Source organism: Chrysemys picta, chromosome 6 (assembly GCF_011386835.1).
Source record: "Chrysemys picta bellii isolate R12L10 chromosome 6, ASM1138683v2, whole genome shotgun sequence".
Lineage (NCBI taxonomy): Eukaryota > Metazoa > Chordata > Testudines > Emydidae > Chrysemys > Chrysemys picta.
This window is the reverse complement of record NC_088796.1, coordinates 75,504,951-75,528,655: the sequence shown is the minus strand read 5'-3', so window position 1 is coordinate 75,528,655 and position 23,705 is coordinate 75,504,951. Positions and strand designations below refer to the sequence as shown.

Sequence of the window (23,705 nt, the reverse complement as noted above, 5' to 3'; positions counted from 1 at the left end):
AGGATGATTGAACTTTGATTGAACTGCTAGTCCCAGAAGGTCCATTGTTTATTAACCATTATCTGCAGTAACAAATCAGGAGGAAACATCCTATTGAAAGTTGCCTAATTACTGGATAGGAAGGCTTGCAACTGCTACATGCCACCTCAGTGTTTTAGGGAGACAGCTGAGTTTGTTACCACATCTTGAAAAAATAGGAATATCAACAAGAGAGAAGTGGAGGTCAGATGTTAATAGTTATGATCAGAGAGAATAACGATGATGCTGATCACACTGTGTTACTTAAAGGCTGTGATGAGGATAAAGTTAGCATCAAACACTGAAGGTATAAGTAAAGATTTTAAGTTCTTCAGAGCAGAGACTATTTTTTTTCTCCTCTGCACAGTACCTACCCACAATGGGTACACTAAGTGTTACTGTAATAATGACAAAGAGAACATATTTAAATGATTGATTCCAAAGGTTGGTAAGTAAATGCAAGGCAATTATTTATGACAAAATGATATTAAAGGCTAAGAGTACTGTCCAAACAAGAAAGGCATCCAAGATTATATTAACAAAATTAAAAGACATCTCACACTCATTAGGAAGACAGCATCTGTGCCTTCTGGTCTAGACAAATCATTATCATAGATGTGACCAACAAAGGCACCAGATTTTTTTTTAAACACTTTTATGACAACCCTAACCATGCCAGGTAGTGTGTGTGTGAGATCATCATTCATTTTCATTGTTTTTTAATGTTTGTAGAATAGCAGAAATGACACAATGTGACAGCTGCCAAGTCACCACCACCATTACATAGGTTTTTGAACCTGCTAGATCTAATTTTATGAAACACACAATAGCTCAGTCAGTCACTTGTTCTTCATAATGTTATTTTGGCTCTAGTTAGAATGTAGACTACTGAGCAGACCTACAATATTTGGCAATTATATTAAATAAACACCAGTAATACAAACAAGACTACTTAAATGAATTTACCTTGCCACGGTTGTTATGATAATGCCAGTGCATCACAATATAGATTTCACTCTCCTTGTGCCATGAAAGTTCCATGGCAATTCTGACAAAGCTACTCTGTTAAGCAGCTTAAGAAAGTATAAGAAGCTGAGAAACATGCGGATGAGGATGACATCGCTGGCAAGGTGGAAGGGGCTGGGGAGACACAGCAAGAGGAAACACATGGGCACATATGGAAGTGCATAGCTGTGACAGACTAGGAAGGTAAGAACAAGAGGTTTAACAATGACATGGTGAAAAAGGGGGCACCTGACAGGCCTCAGGTTATGTACACGCCATTGGCTAGATCAACTATGGTGGAACTGTGCCAGTTTACACTAGCTGAGGATCTGGCCCATAATGTTCATTAGTTGAAAATATTTGCACACATATATGGAACAGCTGATTTTATAATATACTTGGCAATAAATGGTTGCCTATTGGAAGATTGGGTTAGTAAATTTTGAATAAATGTAATCATTCAATCCTGAGAGGCAGCGTAGTTAGTGGTTAGCACATTGGCCTGGGGCTTGGGTGGCCTAGAGCAAGTTACTTTGCCCAACTGTGCCTCAGTTTCCACATCTGTAAAATAGGGATAATGACACCTCATTTTTAAAGCACTTTGAGATCTATAGATGAAAAGTGCTAGGTATTATAATACCTAGCAAAGTGACATTACACAAATCTAACTAGAAAGTGTTGTATTCAGTTATATAAATTGGGTGCTGTCTTGATACAACAGGCAGAAACAAACACACGCTGAATAAACTTTTCCTTTCAGTTTGTTACTTAGTTGCCAATCCCACAGTACTCCTGACACCTTTCTCATTGCCACCCATACATATTGGCTTCTTCTTTTCAGTTCTCCAGACCTCTCTCCAATGGTACTAAGTGTACTTCCCAAGTGCACAAATTCTTTCCTTTGCTTCAGCTTCTCTCCTGAAACTTCAGTCAATATCTCTTCTTCTACCTTCCTTGTTTGCATAACTTCAGTTGTTTTTGTATTTACCTTCAAACCATGGCCTTCAAACACAGACGCCCAGTCTGATACCATATTTACCAATTCCTCTTTTGTGTCAGCCAAAAGGGCTAGGTTGTCAGTACACAGTTTTCTGTGTCTCCACAGATTTGATTCTCCTAATTTAACTCCATAACTAGATTGCAGAGAAGTTGACTTAGCACACTGTATTGTCTCAATCCCAACGTCACCTCAAAACTCCAAAATTACATGAATTGTTACCATCTTAGCTCCTGGCTCTCAATACAGCTCCTCTATCATTTCTGCTTTCTGAAGTCCCCCTCCCATCCATCTCAGTACTCCAAACACCATCACCTGCAGAACCAAGTTATATGCTTTCTCAATATCAATAAATGCTACTTAGCAGTTATGCCCTCCACTTACCATTTTTTCAAACTTCTGTCTCATTGCAAATATTGCATCTATAGTACTCCTTCCCTTCCTAAAACCATCTTGCTCTTCTCCTATATTTTCCTCCACCTTTCACCTCAACCTTGCCTCCAAAATTCTCTCAAGAACTTTGAGAGTCTTGCGTAACAGGATGACGATGCGCTGTTTGGTGTTTAGATCATTTTTCATCAACCTTACCATTCCAAAGAGGCACCTGGTCAATCAATCCCCATCAATTTTGTTCTCTTATCATCTGGTATCCTTGTTTGATCCCAGCAAACATGTAGTAATCTCTGAAGCCACCTCCAGTAGCTCCAGCTGCCTTGATCATATCTCATCTTCACCAGCTGCTTTACCATTCTTCATCTTATTGGGTACTGCTTCTACCACCTCTCCAGAGATCTATACCTTTTGAGACTTCCCCGGAATTGCTGGACGTGCTTGCACTTGAAACTCTCTTTTCTCATTTAACAGCCTTTGAAAATATTTTTTCCATAGCTCTACCATCTCTTTTTAGTTAGTCACCACACAGTGGTTAGTCACCACACAGTCACCACCATCCTTCACACACAAAGATTTCTTCATCTGTGTTTCATTGCTCCTCTCTTTTGCGAACTCAAAACCAAGTTTCTGTTATCATCATTCCCCAGTTTTCTGTACAATTCCTCCTCAGCCTCCATTCTTGCCTCAGCAACTGTCTTTTAGCCTCATTTTTGTCAGTTGGAATGCAATTTTTTAATATCTTATTATCACAACCTGCTTCCTCAAACTCTTTGAATGATTCATTCTTTCTTGTACATCAGACTTTCACCACCAGCTCATTCTCTGAAAGCACCCCATCTTACCACCTGTAGTGCCACATGTTACCTCCACTACCTTAATGAAACATTCTCTAAATCTCCTCCATTCTTCTTCCACTGACTTTATTGTTGTTATCAAAGCCTCCTTTACCTTTTGGAAGAACTCTCCCCATCCCCTCCCCCATAATCACTAATGCAATTTCTTCCTCAATTTCATCTCCTTTCCTGTTTTCTCAGGTTACAGTCTGATTTTAGCTGTTAATACCTAATGTTACTCTGCAACATATTCACTTGATATTACTTTTGTCTTTCATCATTTTCATATGTTCTCTCCTTCTCAGGATTGTCCACCTGGGCTTTATTTTTTCTCCTGTAGTATGTCACAATGTGGGATTTTTTTCAAACCACGTATTTACTGAAAACCCATTTAAAAACACCATTCAACCCACTTCTCTCCTTCAGCATTTCTTCTACCAAAGCTAAATTTACCTACAACTCCTTCTACTGGGATCCCTTCACCATCACTGCAGTTGATATCACCACTGATCACTAACAAGATGTTACTGTCAACCATAACCACCAACTCTCCCAGCTCATATCTAAATCTCTCCTGTTCTTTCATACGCCTTTCATTGTTGCAGAGTATATGCTGACATCACACATGTAACCCTACTCTCTATCATCAACCATGCTGCTGTCAATCAGTCTCCTCTTCTTTGTACCCTCAGGACACCCTCAACAATCTCTTGGCTCAATTTATATAAGTGTCACATTTTTTCTAATTTTTGGAAATTATCAGTTACTGTGAACAAGACAAATTATCGTGCCCCACCAGGACACTCACTGGGACCATGGTCTGGTAACTGGAATGGAAGAATGAGGGAAAGAAGTTGGAACATGTCAAAAGATTGCTCACAATTGTATTTCCTCTGATTTGCACTTGCAGCTGGCTCAGATGTCTCCTTCACAGCTGCAGGTAACTACTGCATGCTGATATTCATGATGAGTTGCCTCTCGTCTCTGGGCCACCCTACTCTACAGACACTGAAACTTTGGGTTCCTGGAAGTGGCTACTCTGTGTGGGCTTGTCTACCTTGGAAATTCAACTTCTGTTTTAATATGTATTAATTAACCAGCCTGCAAATTCTAGTGCAGACATGAAACAAGCTCCTAGTTATGTTCACTGTAACAAGTGAAGATATGAATAACAGCACTTGCATCCATAGGACCCTTAAGGCAACACACATGTCTTATCATCACCACAGACACTGCCTGTGAATGAGTCTTGTAATATCCAGAAGGTTAAGACAGTAGCTTATGTGTGTGTGAGTCCTTATTTCATAGTGCACATGCACTGTTGCTTATCAGTCTTTACCTATGCTATTGGTAATCACCTTGTATTTTCTCTGGCTGATTAGTTGCAATTTTTGTTTATTGAATTTTATGTAACACAAATATTCCACACAAAAAAATGCATATAAAAAGAGAGAGACACACACACTGAACCAAGAACTGGAAGAGGAGGAGGAATAAGAACACTGTGCAGTTCATACACGGTAATATATTAAGTAAGAGAATGAGCCACAGTGGTTGCCATTAAAAGATTTACTGTTCTGTCTTTGTGAGTAGGTAAGACCACTGCAGGTACTCCCCTGAGCCCAGACACTCCGGCTCTGTGGGGTTCACAGAGGGGCAGGGGAGAAAATTTCCTTGTACTGTCCCAATGCCATCTGTCTCCATGAGAGCCAGGGACAATCCATCCCTTAGTGTCTTAATCACTAAGATTTTGACAAATCTTTGTAACTTAGCAAGTAGCATTATCTGGCCAACAAAATGCAATTTGTTATTAATTATGATACAATAAAATACAAATTGGGTTTTTTTTCATACTATTTTTAAGCATGTTTCTTTATCTCATTGCTATGTTCCAGAAAACCCATTATTGCATCATTACACCTGGGTACCCAAGAAGTCAGTAACATTCTCCCTTTGCACTGAATCTATGTGAAGGGGTTTGCATAAAAATGTCACCTGTTTTCATGCTTAGGCTCAGTAAACTTATTTTACATTTTCAAACAAGAAAAAACAAAAGATCAAAAAACAAAACAAAAAAAACCCCTCATGTAACCTAGGTCATCTATCATATTCCAGATACTGTGCTTTAAATTTAGATTAATCTTTCCTATGCATATATTTATCATGAACTATACAAAAAGTGTCACATCTGTGGGCACTGGTTTGGATTATTTGTGATAAATTGTTGCCTTGGTTTAACAGATTTCCCAACCCATTATTCAATGTGTAATGTTATATGTCATCTTTAGGTCTTTACAATTTTCAAAAGCATGGCAAACACCTTATTTTGGTAATTCACATATCTCATAAAATCTTCAGTATGATGTACTGAAAATCGAGAGGCAAATGCCCTGTGGCTGAAAAAGGATACACTAATTCAACTTCTGTGTTTACACAGACCAGGTTATGTTCAGAGTTTCCAGAACTGTAGACCTTCATAAAATAAAGCATCTTTAGTTCATTTTGCCGCATTAAGAAAATCTAGTACCATGCAGGTTCATTCCACTTGGAATACTGTGAGGGGAAAAAACAGTTTTTATTTTATAGCAATGGGCAACATCTGATTAATGTACATGAATCCCCCAGTTTTAAAAATGCCTGATTAACAGACCTACTTGCCAACAGATCCTGTATAGCATGGCAAGGTACTTCAATTTCAATTGCCTTTGAATGCTTGGCCTCTCTGCTGAGACTGTCAGTATGTAAGGCAATGGTACTAAAATGATAGTGTCTGATTGGGTCATTGAGCTACCCAATTCATATCACATGCTATAGGCCACTGAATAGACCCTCAGTGGTTACTTTTATGAGTTTTGATCTAAAGTGGATTATTTTTTTTATTGTTTTTAGTACTATAGGGCCTGTTTCTGACAGCACCTACAATTCCCATCAGTATTAGGACCTGCTAGTAGTTACAATGGTTAGGCAGTTGATGTACTCAGACTGCTACTTCTCATCCCGAACAATCATTTCCCCTGTTACCTTGCCCTGACCTCGTGTGTTTATTTTCCCCCCACCTATTCTCTTATCAGATACTAAATTAAAGGGTGGGATTTTCAAAGGAACTTAAGGAAATTTGATGTCTCTTGGCTGAATGTGCCAGCCATAAATTCCTGGAGTCAGGGACTCTTTAATACATGTGTGCACCATGCCTAGTACAATGGGGTCTTTTCCCTGACTGGACCCCCATATGTATAATTTAAAAAAAATTAGCCCTCCTTTATGAGGTATAGTACTATATACTTCCATAGGAATTCTGACAGTCTTTAATTTTAACTTAAGCACTTAAATTGAAGGGTAGAGGCAAGAAGTTTACATTCACTGAGCGTGGTGAGGATAAGCATAATTGCATTCAAATCTGAGTAACTGTCTTTTTTCTCCTGGTAAAGAGTGCTCTGGGTTTTCCCCTCCTCTGGTGGCCATTCTTTGCTATCTACCCTTGATCCTGAACCATGCTTTTTATTTTTATTTTTTTGGTACTAGCAATGCACTCATATTCACGTAATGAGGTTTCTCATACAATATCATTATATCCAATATTGCAATATTACAGTATGAATACTATACAAATATCATTCATTCTTTTCTAATTTCCATTATTTTAATCTAAAGAAAAGGTATTAAGAAAGAGCTAAACATATCTACATTAAGAATGATGTTTGGCTGTTCAAGCCAGTGTGAATATGCACTGGAAAGTTAGGAGGTTCAGATAATCCAGAGTCTGCAATGTTGACTACATAACATTTTCTTGTAGATTTTTGGTCTTGAGAAGGGATTTCTGCCCTCCCACTTCTGCCAGGAACAGTGGACAGTGGCTGGAAATTTTTACTCTCGTTCCCATGAGATTCTGGGGAGGAGCTCAAGCAGACAAGAATAGAGGGATGGGGGGGGGGTGTTGGAGTGCCATGGCTGACAAGCAGCTGATTGTAGCTCCCTGATTCTCAGCCACTCAGTCCTGGAACATTCAGACAAGAACAATAACTCTGCCAGCCAGCTAGCTCCCACAAGCTCCTTTCTACTCTCCCTTCATCCAGGAATTTAACCTCAGTCCTGTCCAAAATCCATATCAAAGAGACCAGAAAGTCACTAAATTCAGGCTTTTTTAGAACAAAGGATCATTTAGAGTTTTATAGGCCATTTAGAGCTTTATAGGTCATAACCAGTACCTTAACCTCCACCCAGAGAACAACAGTGTAGATCCTGGAGCAATCGTGTCATGTTCCCAGCAAGCCGTTCCTTTCAGCACCAGCTTTAATGTCCAAATGGTTTTAAGGGAATAGCCTTGTGTACAGCACAAATAGCAAACTTACAATATCATGGAAATGCTGGAAGGGACTGTGAAAAATCAAGTCCAACCCCCTGAGCTGTGGCAGGACCAAGTAAACCTAAACCATCCCTGGCAGGTGTTTATCCAACCTTTTCTTAAAAACCTTCAATGATAGGGATTTCACAACCTCCCTTGGAAATTTATTCCAAAGCTTAACTTCAGTCACTTAATATTATGAAGAAACTAGGGAAAGTATTGTCGGAGGGGGGAGGGGGAAATAGTTCAAAAGTTACAAATGCTTTAAACAATGTCTCTTGCACATTTAGTAGCTCTGGTCTAATGTTTCTTCATTTACTTCTAGATGAAAATTACAACAAACTCCACACTGACGGACCTTGCCACCCTTAGTCCACATATCCAGTTTTTCAGACTAAAACACTTGACTTTAACAAAGTCCATTTCATTTGTTAGGAATAGTACTTAAAATATTTGACAGATTATCAATGAAGTTGTGTGCATTTGTAAAATTGATCTATATTTGCATGTTTTTTTAATTAGTATGTATGTTATATTTTATGTGGGGTGTTTTGCAATGACGAACAAAATTCTCATTTAAAGGAGCAGTTTTCTGATGCACACCTATTAATCACACATATAGTATGTAGAATGACATATTAATAAATACTAAAGAAAAATTAACCTAAATCAATGCATTAAAAAAGAAATATTTTTTAAAATAATTTTTTATAATGGAGTCCATTCATCAGAGTAACTGAAAAGTACATTTAATTAAAATGTTAGATAGGGAAAAAAAAGAAAATTAAGGGACAGAAAATATACAATGAGATACATATACACATGTCTATCTATATTTCACAGATAAAAGAAAAGTGGAATTCAGGGTTAACAAATTATGAAGAACACAGAAATATGCAGGATATATTTGAAATAGGAAAGAAAGATTTATAGAAAGGGAAGTCAAGTAAAAAGGAACACAAAGGTGAAAAGAAAAATCATAATACATTTTTCCAAATTAGGAGTTAGAATTTTCTATTGCTATATTCTCAAAGATAAGCAGTAATAGTCCTGTCCCTAGATTTCTGTTTATAACCTTAGTAGTCCTACAATATATTAGCTTCCTAAATAAATTCCTTTTGATTTTAATTCCCTTAAGTGTCATGTTATATCAGAATACTATGTGGGGTATACCATGTTAGAGAGCATTCAAAAATGAAATGATACATAATTTGACCATACATTTTGATAATTTACTGTGCAACAACTGTGTTCTCTTTCCAGTAGTTATTTCCCAATTTAATCAGTAAATCTCTGTTCTCTAAAAAATAATAAAATAATAGATGCAGGGAATTAAAGAATGTTCAAGTGGGGAACATGCTATTATAGTAATCTATACTCTGCATAAATTTATTTTTATATAACTGTGTTTTTCCACAGAAAATCAAAAACCGAAGACCCCTGCATCTTCAGGAGAAATGGAAAAACAAAGGTTCTGACTGCAAAAAGTAAAGAACCTTTCAGAAAAGGTAGAGCTATTAGTGTCCTGACCAAATTCCAGTCTGAGTAATTGCATTCTGCCGATCAGAACTATTCCAGTGTGGTAAGATCAAGTACTCTTCATTTCCTATTCTAAAAGATTATCTTATAGTAATAATTGTGTTATACACAATGTAGTGTGGTAATATTTTACTACGTTGCAGTAAAATGGCAGTTGCACCATTTTAGTTTTTTCCATAGAAGTGAGTGAAATAATTCTAAGATATAAAAAGCCTAATTCTTGCCCAGTATAAAATAATGGGGTTGTCTGGATGTGACAGAGGACAGAATATGTTCCACAATCTAAAGTCTATGGGCATCTTGGGATCCTTTGGAGGGAAAAATGTCTGATTATATATCAGTAGGGCTGTCGATTAATCACAGTTAACTCATGCAATTAACTCAAAAAAATTAATCACAATTAATCAGGGGAGGGATGGCTCAGTGGCTTGAGCATTGGCCTGCTAAACCCAGGGTTGTGAGTTTAATCCTTAAGGGGGCCACTGAGGGATCTGGGGCAAAACCAGTACTTGGTCCTGCTAGTGAAGGCAGGGGGTTGGACTCAATGACCTTTCAGGGTCCCTTCCAGTTCTATGACATAGGTATATCTCCATATATTATAATCACATTGTTAAACAATAGAATACCAATTGAAATTTATTAACTATTGTGGATGTTTTTCTACATTTTCATATATGTTGTAACTGAAATCAAAGTGTATGTTATTTTTGATTATAAATATTTGCACTGTAAAAATGATAAACAAAAGAAATAGTATTTTTCAGTTCACCTCATGTAAGTACTGTACTGCAATCTCTTTGTCGTGAAAGTGCAACTTAAAAATGTAGATTTATTTTTGTTACATAACTTCACTCAAAAACAAAACAATGAAAAACTTCAGAGCCTACAAGTCCATTCAGTCCTACTTCTTGTTCTACCAGTCGCTAAGACAAACAAGTTTGTTTACATTTACAGGAGATAATGCTGTCCACTTCTTATTTACAATGTCACCAGAAAGTGAGAACAGGCATTTGCATGGCACTTCTGTAGCCGGCATTGCAAGATATTTACATGCCAGATATGCTATACATTTATATGCCCCTTCATGCTTCAGCCACTATTAGAGAGGACATGCTTCCATGCTGATGATGCTCATTATAAAATAATGTGTTTAATTAAATTTGTGACTGAACTCTTTGGGGGAGAATTGTATGTCCCCTGTTCTGTGTTTTACCTGCATTCTGCCATATATTTCATGTTATAGCAGTCTCGGATGATGACCCTGCATATGTTGTTCATTTTAAGAACACTTTCACTGCAGATTTGACAAAACACAAAGAAGATACCGATGTGAGATTTCTAAAGATAGCTACAGCACTCAACCCAAGGTTTAAGAATCTGAAGTGCCTTCAAAAATCTGAGAGGGATGAGGTGTAGAGCATGCTTTCAGAAGTCTTAAAAGAGCAACACTCCACTGCGGAAACTACAGAACCCAAACCACCAAAAAAAAAAAAAAAATCAACCGTCTGCTGGTGGCATCTGATTCAGACAATGAAAATGAACATGCATCGGTCTGCACTGCTTTGAATTGTTATCAAGCAGAACCTGTCATCATCATGGATGCATGTCCCTTGGAATGGTGGTTGAAGCATGAAGAGACATATGAATCTTTAGCGCATCTGGCATGTAAATATCTTGCAAAGCTGGCTACAACAGTACCATAAGTACACACATTCTCATTTTCCGGTGACATTGTAAATAAGAAGCAGGCAGCATTATCTCCTACAAATGTAAACAAACTTGTTTGTCTGAATGATTGGCTGAACAAGAAATAGGACTGAGTGGGCTTGTAGGCTCTAAAATCTTACATTGTTTTATTTTTGAATGCAGTTTTTTTGTACATAATTCTACATTTGTAAGTTCAACTTTCATGATAAAGAGATTTCACTATAGTAATTGTATTAGGTGAACTGAAAAATACCATTTATTTTGTGTTTTGTGCAAATACTTGTAATCAAAAATAATTATAAAGTGAGCACTGTGCACTTTGTATTCTGTGTTGTAATTGAAATCAATATATTTGAAAAGGTAGAAAACATCCAAAATAGTTAAATAAATAGTATTCTATTATTGTTTAACAGTGCAATTAATCACAATACATTTTTTAAATCACTCAATTAATTTTTTAATCGGTTGACAGCCCTATATAGTAGTCATTATATTGTACAGGAGGCCTAATCCTCATTCCAGTCTAAAAAATGCCAAGTTTATATGAAAGCTGTAATGTTATGTTGAAATATTCTCAAATGCATGATCCACGACTCTGATTAATGGAGATGCTTGTCATTGTATGTTAACTAGAGATGCCCTGGTCACTCCCTACAGATTCAGGTACGTTATCTCCAAACATAAGAATGCTCTCTGGCTTGTGAGAAGAGCAGGTCTTTTTGACATCCATTCTTTTGCTAAGATGAAGTAATGTAGTATTATGTTTTCCAGTGTCAAGGCTGAAAATTTTGCTTCTCATAAACAGGATCACTTCAGGGAATGGTGTTACAGAACACGAAAATCTGATTCAGGGGTTTTAACATGTAATTGTGTCAGGGCACTTTTATTGAATAAACACCTTTAAGCAGATAAGAATAGAATGTATTGTAGTATCTGAATATCTTTAATTCTATCTGAAAGGAGGAGGTACTCTGCCTGACACATAGAACAATTTCTTTAGATATTGTATGTAGACAGAGAGTTTGGCTTATTCCAGAGCACATTTTCTAATAGAAAAAAGTACAAACCCTTTATAGTAGATATACAGGGAAATAACCATTCTCAGTATATTTAGGTTATAATTTCTTGAGAGCTTCTATAATCTTCAATCTATTCTCTCTTCCCTTACTTATCTCTTTTTTGGAATTTATTTTCCGAATATGTACAAGGTACAATAGAGGTAGGTTGAGATGCAAATTTCACTTTTTCAGATCATTCATTTTGGACTGATACTTTTCATGCTTCATTTCAGCCTAAAGTTTTACAAAATTTAGTTCAGCCATGTTGGAGTTACCATATGCACATGTGCAAAAAAAACCCCACTTTTCCAATTGAAGGGTTGTGTTCACATAACTCAAATGTAGCTGAAGATAGAAAAATGAAATGACTTGTTTTCTAGTCCTCATGAATTTCCTTCAACAGCTATGTAAGTGCTTAATTGTACTCATATGAGCAGTCCATTTGATTTCAATGACTTCACATGTGTGACGCTGAATAGTTGCATAAATATTTGCAGGATTAGGGCCATAAAAAGAAAAACAATCCAAGTTTCAAATAAGTCAATTAATGATTTGAATATTTAGAACAAGTTATTTATGCATAAGTATTTAAGGCCATACCTTTTCAAATGTTTAAGGCCATTTGAGTTACTAATAGGAAGCATTGCCAAAGATATTTAGCAGTACTGTCACTATCCAGAGTCTGATATAGCACTACAGCTTTTTAAAAGCACTTAAGGAGGCTTATCAGTCCTTAATCTTCATCTTTTTCTCATAAAGAAAATCAGAGAAACTACATTTTTAAGAATGCTAATGCAACATTAAGAATGAGAAAACAAGGACACAAAGTCAGCAAATTGTGAATGTCTGACTTTCACCACTGCTCTCTGTTGGCTTCGCTAACGTATGCCAGAGGGCCGGGATCTCAACAATGGAATGTCTGCAGGCAAGGAGAATACAGTGTTGCAACTTGCAAGACAACTATATCTTACCTTTTGCTTAGGGAGCCTTCAGGGGAGCAAGGGTGGGCAGTGCTTATTGGGGATGGAAGTTAGCCAGAACAGTTGGGGATGAATAGATTCATCATCACTCTGCCAAACCTGATAACAAAGTTGTCTAAGGCTTGAAAACTAAAGCTGTCCCACTGGGGCAAATCCATCTTCTGCTGCAGCAGGGAATTCATGCCTCCCAGTGCCAGCGGCGGTCAATCTGGCTCAGGGTTTCTCCCGAAATGTTAATGTTAATTCTGTTACATTAGAGTACATAGTAATTTTTATTTCTGCTTTCTGTGGTGAGGGTAAACCTTTTACATAGGCTTGGCAGAATTTGATTTTTTTTATAGTTAAGGCCTATATTGGTTTATTTTTAAGCATTTTTTCTATTTTTCTTGATCAAAATTATGGGTTTTAAGCATTTTGCCATTTGCATCTATTTAAATATTTACAGTTGTGGGAAATTATGGGAGCAGTCAGATATGGAGGGGAGAGGTGTCAGAGAATTATTTAATAACAGTAGACACAGATTCCAAAAGTCAAACCTCTATAATTGTTAAAACACAAATGATCAAAATCACATGTCAAAATATGCAAATGAGACATCCTTAAATTAAACTCTAATAAGTTCTCAAACAGTATTTTTCAAACTTTGCCTAAATGTAGATTTCAATTATCAATGGAAATGTTTTTTTCATCTGTTTGTGTGTGACGGTGAAATCCATATTTACTAAATAAAATCTAATATTTCCAAACCTATTAATATATTACAATTTGTGTTTGTAAAATGTACAGCATGAAATAAGAAGGATGTGGCAATATGAACCTTAACTTGAGAATTTTCTTATTTCTCTGGGCTTTATTTCTTAGCTTTAACACTGAGATTAAAGCCAGTTTTACACATTTCTTCAGTATTACTTTTTATATTTAATGTAAGCAGTAAGTTATTGTTCATACACAAATCAATTCAAATGGCAGGATTAAGAATCCTGTTTTCCTGCTTCAGCTTTGCCACTAGTAATAGCCAATGCTGCTAGATAAATGTGCTGCGCTTTAGCGCCCGAGGTTAATATTTTCTAGTAATAACTACAATTGCAAAATGCATTAGTTCTAATGGCAGGAGCTCTGAACTTGCCAGTGCCAAACAGTGAACAGTTCAGTGTTCTTTAAAGAACCACTGCCACATGTTGACAAACTCTGCAAATGCTATGTTTCATCAAAACTTGGCTTAACTCTCAAGCACTTTACAATAGCTATATTTCTTTCCCCAGTTTGCTAATGGTCAATGTTATTTGTGTTCTTTATAATCAACCTGCTCCTCTCGCTTGATTCCTACAGCGATGCCATAGTTTAGCGTTTGCAACATCACAGTCACTGCTGTAATGATGAACCGTGTAGTCAAACACTGGAGTGTTGTGACAGAACAATGGACCACAAAAGATGAGACTCCAGGTAAACAGGCAAATGAATCTGATAAGCATCCAAATGCCTGGATATGAATCCATATCTGAAATCTGTGATAATTCATCCTTATCCATCCATCTTTTTCCTCTTTACAAGGCACTAGTGCTTCCAATATTGTGTGTGTGCTCTATGGTATATGAAGTTGCAGACTGCTTTATATAGAATTGTTCCGAGATTTAAAGGGGAGCCAACAGGATTCAGCTAGACTCTACAAAAGAACATTAAAGTTTGATATGTGGAGGGTGTGAAAAGGAATGAGCCTGGGTGGATAAAAGAAGCCCTTATTGGGTTTAGATAAATATAGGCAGCTTTAAAGCCAGGAGCTAGTTGCTCAGATTTAAGGGAGGAAGCTGTAAATGGGAGGTAGCTAGATAAGTTGTTTCTATAGGCAGGAATGGAGAGATCTGAGGGATTGTTTGAGGTCGCAGAAGATTCTATAACTGAATTTATCCTCAAACTTATGGTTCATATTTTCAGCCAGCCTTATTTTATATGCATACAAACCCCACATTGGCATATACCAATGGACGTTAGCTTGGTCATACACAAGTTAAGCTGCAAAACTCATTACCTGCTTTGCACACAAAAATGTCTATTTGTTGTGAGGAGAAGTATGTTTTGCACTTTTTGTACATGCAAAAATCAGAAGCTAATTTTCAACTAACGGGAAACCTTCAAATTAAAAATACTTTGAAACTCTTTTAGGAATGACAGACTAATCTATGTCTGGTATCAGCTAAGCCCCACCACTCACTGAGTACAACTTTGGAATCACCTAGAGGCATTTAAATGCACTCTACAGTCAAAAGTATATGCAATGCATTGTTCCTTAAGTATGCATTTAAGAAGGTCACACAATAGCAGCAAAAAAATTACAGTTTACTGTGCATGCTCAAAAAGCAATTTTCCAGTGCTTACACTTGATCAAATCAAGATCAATTTTGTCCAGATCAAGACTCTATTCACTGCTCCATGAGGAGGCGTATTATCAGGCTAACTAGACAACTTTCAGCCATTTAACCTCTTGGCGTGTTAAAAGAAAAAGATAGCAATAATTTGTATAAAAATGGGAATGATGTATTTTTTTCTACTCATCTGTCACTCAGAATTGGCTGGACCATATTTTGCTCATATCTTCCAAATGAATTCCCCTTGAAACATGTTGCCCCCTAAACTGAATGTTGTACAAAGATATGCTTATCTGAAAGTATAGTTTATAATAGAAACAGTTATGTATTGTTAACCAGATTGGATGCCATAAGGTGCCTGCTATATAATATGAAATTATTTTCTTACTCTTAAAAATGGAGAGAATATGAGCACAGAATATTAGTCTTTAATATAAAAGAGTTCTGATAATTCAACAATTACTGTACTTGGGATTTTTTTTTAATTAACAGTTTACCTATAATTTTTAAATAAAATATTGCCTTCTCCTTCACCCCAGTTGAATGTTCCTTTTCAACATCCTTATGCGGGGATAATGCCTCTATCAGAAATTTCAAATTTCCTTTCCAGGTATTCACATCCAAAGCTGGAAAGCAGGACAGAATTGTGCCTGAAAAGATTTTTTTGCTTGTAACGTCTAATTCCATTTTAAGTTACTTGTTTTAAAGTGCCATCAAAAATTTCATTATTATGATTACTGATGTGGAGGGAGTAGGCTGGATGTACTAAGGGTCTCCAAGGACTCAGCAAGTAAATGGAAGAATTACAAACTAAAGGACTTACATGCATTCACAGCAAGCTATATTGTCTGAAGGAATAATACATTACAAGACATAAGTTATATAATCCAAGGGAAAAGTGTATTAATAAAGATTCAGCTCAGAATGTATTCAAGAACATTTCAAAAATCTTTTTCATTGGGATTGTGCTTAAACCACTGCATATAAGTATTAAGAAAAACTTTGCAGAGAATCAGCTTTTAAAAAACTGAGTCTTCAGATGTTGAGTTTTAAAGCAGATGCTTCATTAGAGTTTATTTCTATTGCCAATTTATTAAGTTGTGGCTGATGCCAAAAAAAAACCTAACTTCAGAATACTGTAGTATTAACAAAATACTACAGGCCCTAATTCTGCAAGGTGAACCCTACAGATGGATCCCTGTTCAGAGCCTCACTAAAGTTAGGACCATGCACTGTAACCTGCCAGAGATATTTTCTTTTTCTTCAAATGATGGTCCCTATGTGTATTCTACATATGTGTATGCATGTGCACCATGCACCTGAGTCAAGAAATTTCAAATACGTAGTGTCTGTTGGTCCGCACATGTGCAGTTGTTCTCCTGGTGCTCCAAACTGAGAGTATAAAGGGCATGCAGACTGAAGCCACCCCCATTCCTTCTTATTGTCCTCTGTGTCTGCTTCAATCTTCTTTACTTTGATCCTATAAATATATTTTTAAATAGTTTTTAATGGTTTAATATTTTAGTGTTCTAGGGTATTTATAGTTTGCATAGTTAATTTATTTCTCCCCACCCTGCGGAGCTTCTTCCTCTAAAGAGGGACTATGCCAAGAGTTTCCAGGTTCAAAAACTGTGTCTCCTGCCCCTGTTCCATCTCTGTCAGTTAAAACCACCAGCATTGCTTTGTTGCATTGGGTAGGCTCATATTGCCACCAAGTGACACTAAAGAACTTCATTTGCAGAAACACCTCATGGAGCAGGCTGTGAAACCCCAAGCCCCATTCAGATTCAGTCTGGGGAAACACCCCATACAATGGCCCCAGATGGTGAGCAGCACTCCACCAGAGGCAAGGCAAAAACTCTGAAGCTTAAGAAATCCTCTCATGAGAGTCGAGGACATGAACATAGGTGTAAGAACAGATCTCCTTCCAGATTTGCCTCTAAGAAAAAGCCCTCCCACCCCAGACATCAGGGAAGACCAAAGCCTTTACCTCAACAAACTTCACTCTGTCCTACCCAAAATCACCACTGCTGTCTGGCCTGGCTCTTATTAGAGAGAACCCTATACCTGGGGAAACCACCTTGAAGAGAAGAGTATCCTTCCCTACTACATCTACAACCTGGAACATCCTCCCATCAGTGCTGTTGGTTAGAACAAGTGAATCTGATGTTGCATATGAGGCTTACCCCACAAGGGAAACAACCAAAAACATATTGAAAATGTCCCCCTCCTTCCAAATATTGCTACCTAAGGGACCACTCGTACCCAAGGCCGTAAGACTCTATGCAAGAATCTCTCAGCAACACCAACTGGCTCCACCAGAATTAGTGGAGGAGGAGGTTGAGCAGGGTTCGCTTGTTCCAACAAGTATGTCATCCTCCTCACTGGATGAAGTGGTTGCTCCATCATCTTCCTCTCCACCCAATGACCACAAGAAATAACAGGAGTTGTTACAGATACCTCTCAAAGAGGTCTAGAATATACAACAGGGCCTACTGGACATCCTCCTGTCTTCTGGCACTTTGAGGGTGAGTCTTCCAGTTACCATTTAAGAAAGATCTTGGAGTCATTGTTGATAGTTCTCTGAAAACATCTGCTCAATGGCAATCAAAAACCCTAACAATGTTCACTAGAAAAGAGAGAGATTATAAAACTGAAAATATCATAAGGCCACTATGTAAATCCATGGTACAACCACACCTTGGATACTGCATGCAGTTCTGGTCACCTCATTTCAAAAATATATCAAAATTGGAAAAAGTGCAGAAAGGAGCAGGAAAAATTATTAGGAGTATGGAAAAACTCATATCCACATATGAGGATAAATTAAAAAGAATTGGACTGAGCTTAGAAAAGAGATGACTAAGGGGCAATATGATAGGGGTCTCTAAAATCATGAATGGTGTGGAGAAAGTGAATAAGAAAATGTTATTTCACCCCTTCACATAACACAAGAACCAGGGAAGGGATTCTACTCCCCACATTTCTTGATCACCAAGAAATCCAGTGGAGACTGGAGATTCTTGACCTATGCCATCTGAATGTATTCATCTTAAAATTAAATAACATGAACATAGTGGAATTAAAGGTGGTTTGTCTGGCCTGCAAAACATTCTGAACTCATCCAGTCCTAACATATGGTCAATATGATTCCTGTCTTCTACATAATCAAGCAGGGAGGAACAAGATCCCCCCGCCCCCATGCATAGAGACAGTTGACTTCTGAAATTGGTGTATCAGCTATAGGAGTATACCTACCAGGTATGCAGATCTCCCTAGAAGGCAGTATCAGCAGACATTTTTTAACTGCCCATGAATGGGAGAGTCACAAATCTGTTCTCAAAGAGACTTGTAATGAATGGAAAACACCATCCTGGGATCTCTTTGCCTCAGAGAGGAACAGAAAACTCCCCCTGTACTGCTTTAAAGGAGGTCTGGGCCAAGGCTCAAAGGGTGGTGCCCTTCTGTTGCACAGGATGGATCACCTCAGCTATGCCTTCCCTCTCATCCCACTGATAGCACAATTCCTGCTAAAGATCCTCATTGCACCCAGCTGGCCAAAGCAATTCTGGTTCCATTGTTCAGATCCGAACATTTCCAGATCTGCTGACATAACACAATGGCACAATCATGTATCCCAGCCCAGGACCACTACAGTTCAAGGCCTGGTATTTGGATGGACATCACATGTACAGCATTCATATTCAATAGTGGTTCAATCCATCCTCAACTAAAGCAGGAAGAATTCTACCAGGAAATGTTATTCATACAAATGGTAGTGTTTCTCCTCTTGGTCATGAAAACACCAGTTATCTCCAGAGTCCACTGGGACTGCTATCCTAGATTACCTACATACCCTTAAGATATTGGTTCTCTCTATCAGTTCCCTATGGGTCCCTCTGGCAACAATCAGCACTTTAATCCCTGTATTGAGGACCACACTATCTTCACTCATCCTACGATGACTAGATTTCCAAAAGAAATTATTAAATTCTTTCCACCGGGGTGTAGCCAGCACCTCAATGGGACCTTGACTTCGTTCTGTTGGTTCTCACCAAACCTCCTTTTGAACCATTAGCCACCTGCTTTGTCCTGTCTCTCTCAAAATAAGTTGCCTTCCTAGTCACCATCCCATCAGCCAGAAGGGTGAATGAGCTGGGAGTGTTCATGGCAAATCTTCATAAAGAAAAGCTCTCTTTGCCTCCATCCAAATTTCACCCCTAAGGTAATGTCAGCATCTCACCTGAATCAAATCATCAATCTAATAATATTTTTTCCAAAACCCTATGCCTCCAATGAGGAGAGAAGGTTTCATTTCCTAGATGCCCTACAGGTACTGGCCTTTTATCTACACAGAATAAAAGCAATTCAAAAAACACCTAGACTTTTATTGCCATAGCAGAGAGATTGAGAGGTCAAACTCTATCTGCTCAGAGACTCTCTAAAAAGATCGCAGGCTGCATCATCCTTTGCTACTAACTAGCTCGTATTCCCCCTCCACTGCACCCTATTGGGGGTGAGAGCCTATTCCACCTGAGCACAAGCAACCTTTGTGAGATGCACCTTTACTTGAAATATGTAAGGTGGTAACCGGGTGCTCCTTATACCCTTCACAATATATCACATTTTGGTCTAGTCTTCTACTACAGATAAAGCTGTGGGAACAACAGTACTACACACAGATATAACATCTGTATCCTCGCACCCACCTCCTGTTTGACTACTGCTTACTAATCTCCCACGTGTGGAATATTCATAGGAGTCATCACCTCAAGAAGAAATGGAGGTTACTTACCTGTAACGAGTTTCTTCAAGATGTGTGGGTTCTAACTGTATTCCACTACCAGCCCTCCATCCCTTCTGATAGAGATCATAGCCAGAGTCACAGTAAGAAAAGGAACTGGAGAAGCATTGGTCCACACTGATTTTTATACTCCAAGTTTGGAGCATGAGGAGAACTGCACATGTGCAGGCCAATGGACACAGCTTACTAGAAACTTCTGGCACATAATGTGCATGCACAACCACATTAGGAATACAGATAGGGACAACACATCTTGAAGATCCTCCAGTTACAGGTAAGTAACCTTCATTTTTATTTCCCAGGTAAGGAATCCCCCTCAACATTCCTGTGTTGGCTCAACAAATAGAAACAGCAATATTTAGTTCTGTACCAATGACAGGTTTAAGGTATGCTAGCTTAGCCTTGGGATATGCAAAGCTACAAATGGGAACTTTATACCTTTAGGAAGGGGAGATTTCTAACTTCTCAGAGGGATCTAGCATTCACACTGGAAGAGTCAACCATAATAGATTTTAAAGTTATGATATTGTTAGGTATGGCAAAGCTATGAGACAGTCATTTTTAATGGTGTTTATGGTTTTTCTGAGAGCCCTGTACACTTGAGCTCATGGTGATTGAGGCATTTTGTTTTGCAGTTGGAGGAATGAGAAATAATACAATATAGTTATAAAAAACCCTCTCTAAAACATCCTGAGGTAGTTGTGCTGTAACTTATACAGAACTCATGATTTATAGTTTTACCAGTGATTGTCTGGCGTGATATGGATAACTTACTTGTGGTTTGTCTCCTGTGTGTAATGGACCTATCCAAAATGCATACTGAAAAAGCCTTTATCACAGAATATCAGGGTTGGATATTCTAGTCCAATCCCCTGCTCAAAGCAGGACCAATCCCCAGACAGATTTTTACCCCAGTTCCTTAAACACGCCCCCTCAAGTACTGAACTCACAATCCCGCGTTTAGCAGGCCAATGCTCAAACCACTGAGCTATCCCTTCCCCCAGTGGTACAGTACACCATCATCCACTTATACACACACATACAAATAATTTAATATACACGTATTATTACCTGCACATGTGATGGAGCCATCCCCAAACTCATCTTTGTGTCCTGCTTGGTAATTGGGCCTTGGCTATTACAAGTGTCACTGCGGCAATTGAATTAATTGTGCTTCATTTTCCTCGGGAGGTTCTGACCCGTTGTTTGATAGATGAGAGGAAATATTAAATTGCTATGCTGGAAGTGACCCTACTTCTGGTTGCTTCTGTTGTTGCCATATAGGAATAGAAGCAAATCTAAATAAAAATACGTTGAGGAAAAGAGGTCAGTTATGAGTGATATTTGCCTCTTTGAGCGCTATCATGGAAACAAATTAGACCATTTCTTTTTGCCAGTGTGTCACTGTGTTTCCTTAAATAACAAGTTTTCTGAATTGGGTAAATAGAGTGACATAACAGTGAAGCCAGCTGTAGTGAAAGTATGATAAACCAGCAGAAGCAGCTACAGGTAGGTAGGTAGGTATATATTTCTTCCATTTCATGCTTGTATATTATGATCCCATAAATTTGATTAGATCTATGAAATTTGGATTGTTTCTTTCTGATTCACAGGGCCAGATTTTACTACACCAGATCTCCATGTGGCCCAGGAACAGTGGGGTGGAGCAACAAGAAGCCCAGGATGGCCCCCTGTTTATCAAAGCTGGTGTCTGTAAGGTGATGAGTCACTCCTGTGCTGGGCTCCAACAAATCCACAAGCCAGGAACTGGTCTGGTGACTCCCAGGGCCGGCATATAAATCCCACAGGAGGAAAAGCAGCTTAATCTACTGAATGTCAGTCCAGGGCTTAGAACTCTCTCCCGCCTAATGGTGGCAACAGACACCCCAAGCCTGTTCTCTGGCAGGCTCAGCTCAGCTCTTTAGGGAGGGATCAGTAGTATCTAGGATCTTTTACAGAATCTGCCCCACTGGACAGGCATTCCCTGTAGAAGCCCTTTTCTCCTCTCTCCCCTTCTCCTAGCTCTGTCTAGACTCACTTCCCCAACTGTGCCTGACAGCAGTCTCATTCAGGGTAACCCAAAGCACATGCATTGTTGATGTCTTGCCCTTTTATTTCCCAAAAAGTTCAGTAGCAGAATTTAACTGTGTTCTAACTAAAATGCCCCAAACTGTCACATAACTAAAATGCAAATAAGGCCTGGCCCATTTCGTCAATCTCCTTGCTCTCCAATGGATGCCAGCAGAGAGCTTTGTTCCCAATGGATCTTCTCCCCAGCTGAAGTTTTTAAGAAGCTCTAGGCCAGTCTTCTCCCATTTCACCAACAGGTGGCAATAAAGAGGTCTTTAATTTCTAAGGCTTCAGGCCACATGAATTCCGTAAAATTATCACAAACTCACAGAACGAAGTGGAAGATCTAGAGTGGCATATTCAGACAAAGAGAACAGATTAAGTCAATTTCTAAATTTTCCACGGATTCATTTTAGTTCTTCTGGTAGAGTGTACAGGAGAAAACATATTTTACCAGAAGTGGAGATTTCTGTAGACATTTTGATCTAATTCATGTCATGTCAAAAGTTTAATTCTATTAGATCAATCATTCTTTAAGCCTCCCAAGAGCCATGCGATTTATAAAAGAATGTCATTCAGAATAACAAAAAAATATACTCCCTTTGAGTTTCTCCATAATTCACTGTATCATTGCAAGTATAAAAAATTGGTTGCAGTGTCCACTTTCCTTAAAATTTGCAATTTTCTGTTAATTTTTTATTTATTTATTTGTTGATTTGCAGACCAGTTTTGGTAACTGTGCTTTGTGTAGCTTGTATGACGCATTGAAAAAGAGACCTGTTCAGACAGCTAGTTGATTTGGTTGTACAATAGTGGTCATCTCCCTTTAGCAGTTGGAAAGGTTTTGCTGCATTCAAGCAATTGTGAAGCCTTTGAATTTGATATGGTTTGGTGTTGAGGATATATTAAAAATTGATGAGGAACATGGACATTAGTAATTTGAAGTATTGTATGAAATAATTAAAGTATCATAGCGGCTTGAGAGAAATATTTTTAATTGAAGGTGGCATAGGTAGAAAGCAAAAAAATAGATACACAGGCCAAGATGTTCAGAAGTAGTGGTTCTGAGTGTCTTAAATTTGGATACCGAACTTAGAGGAACCTTAAAGGAACCTGATTTTTCAGATTGTGCTAAAGTGTCCACCCTCCAAGAATCAAACCATTTTAAGGTGGCTCAGGTTGGCCATCTGAAAAAATGACTAATCACTTTAATAAGTCTTAGCCATATAACTTTTGGAAAACTATTTATCTGTCTTAGATTCTTAGGTATTTATAGAGTGCCAGTCACCAAAGCATCAGGCAGTGATGAATTCCTGAAAGATAATCTGCAATGCAAAACAAAAGTAGCTTGTGCTCTTTGTTATTCCTTTATGATGTATAGGGCCTTCATTCATTTTACCTGTTTTTATATAAGAAATACCAAAGCCTGAGTTCCTTCAGATGGCCTGTGGGGTGAGTTGAAAACTGAGCTGCAGCTCTCCCCGCCAACAGGTGAATGTGTTGCGGCTTATGACCTGTCTACACTGGAAATTTGCCCTGATTTCAATCCTCAGTACTCTGCTGCCTGTGTAGCTGCAACAATGCAAACTCCTATAA

At 38.1% G+C, this 23,705-nt stretch overlaps 1 long non-coding RNA gene across 2 annotated transcripts; it reads left to right on the top strand.

Annotated features, from left to right (window-relative positions):
• The first annotated feature begins 1,088 nt into the window (after positions 1-1,088).
• On the top strand, positions 1,089-23,106 carry LOC135972478 (uncharacterized). 2 transcript variants are annotated; one of them, XR_010588937.1, is made up of 4 exons: positions 1,089-1,227; positions 9,008-9,096; positions 14,202-14,315; positions 21,653-23,106. It is a non-coding gene; the product is annotated as an uncharacterized LOC135972478 (long non-coding RNA). The 2 variants fall into 2 exon arrangements; XR_010588936.1 differs by having other exon boundaries at positions 9,008-9,170.
• The last annotated feature ends 599 nt before the right edge of the window (positions 23,107-23,705 follow it).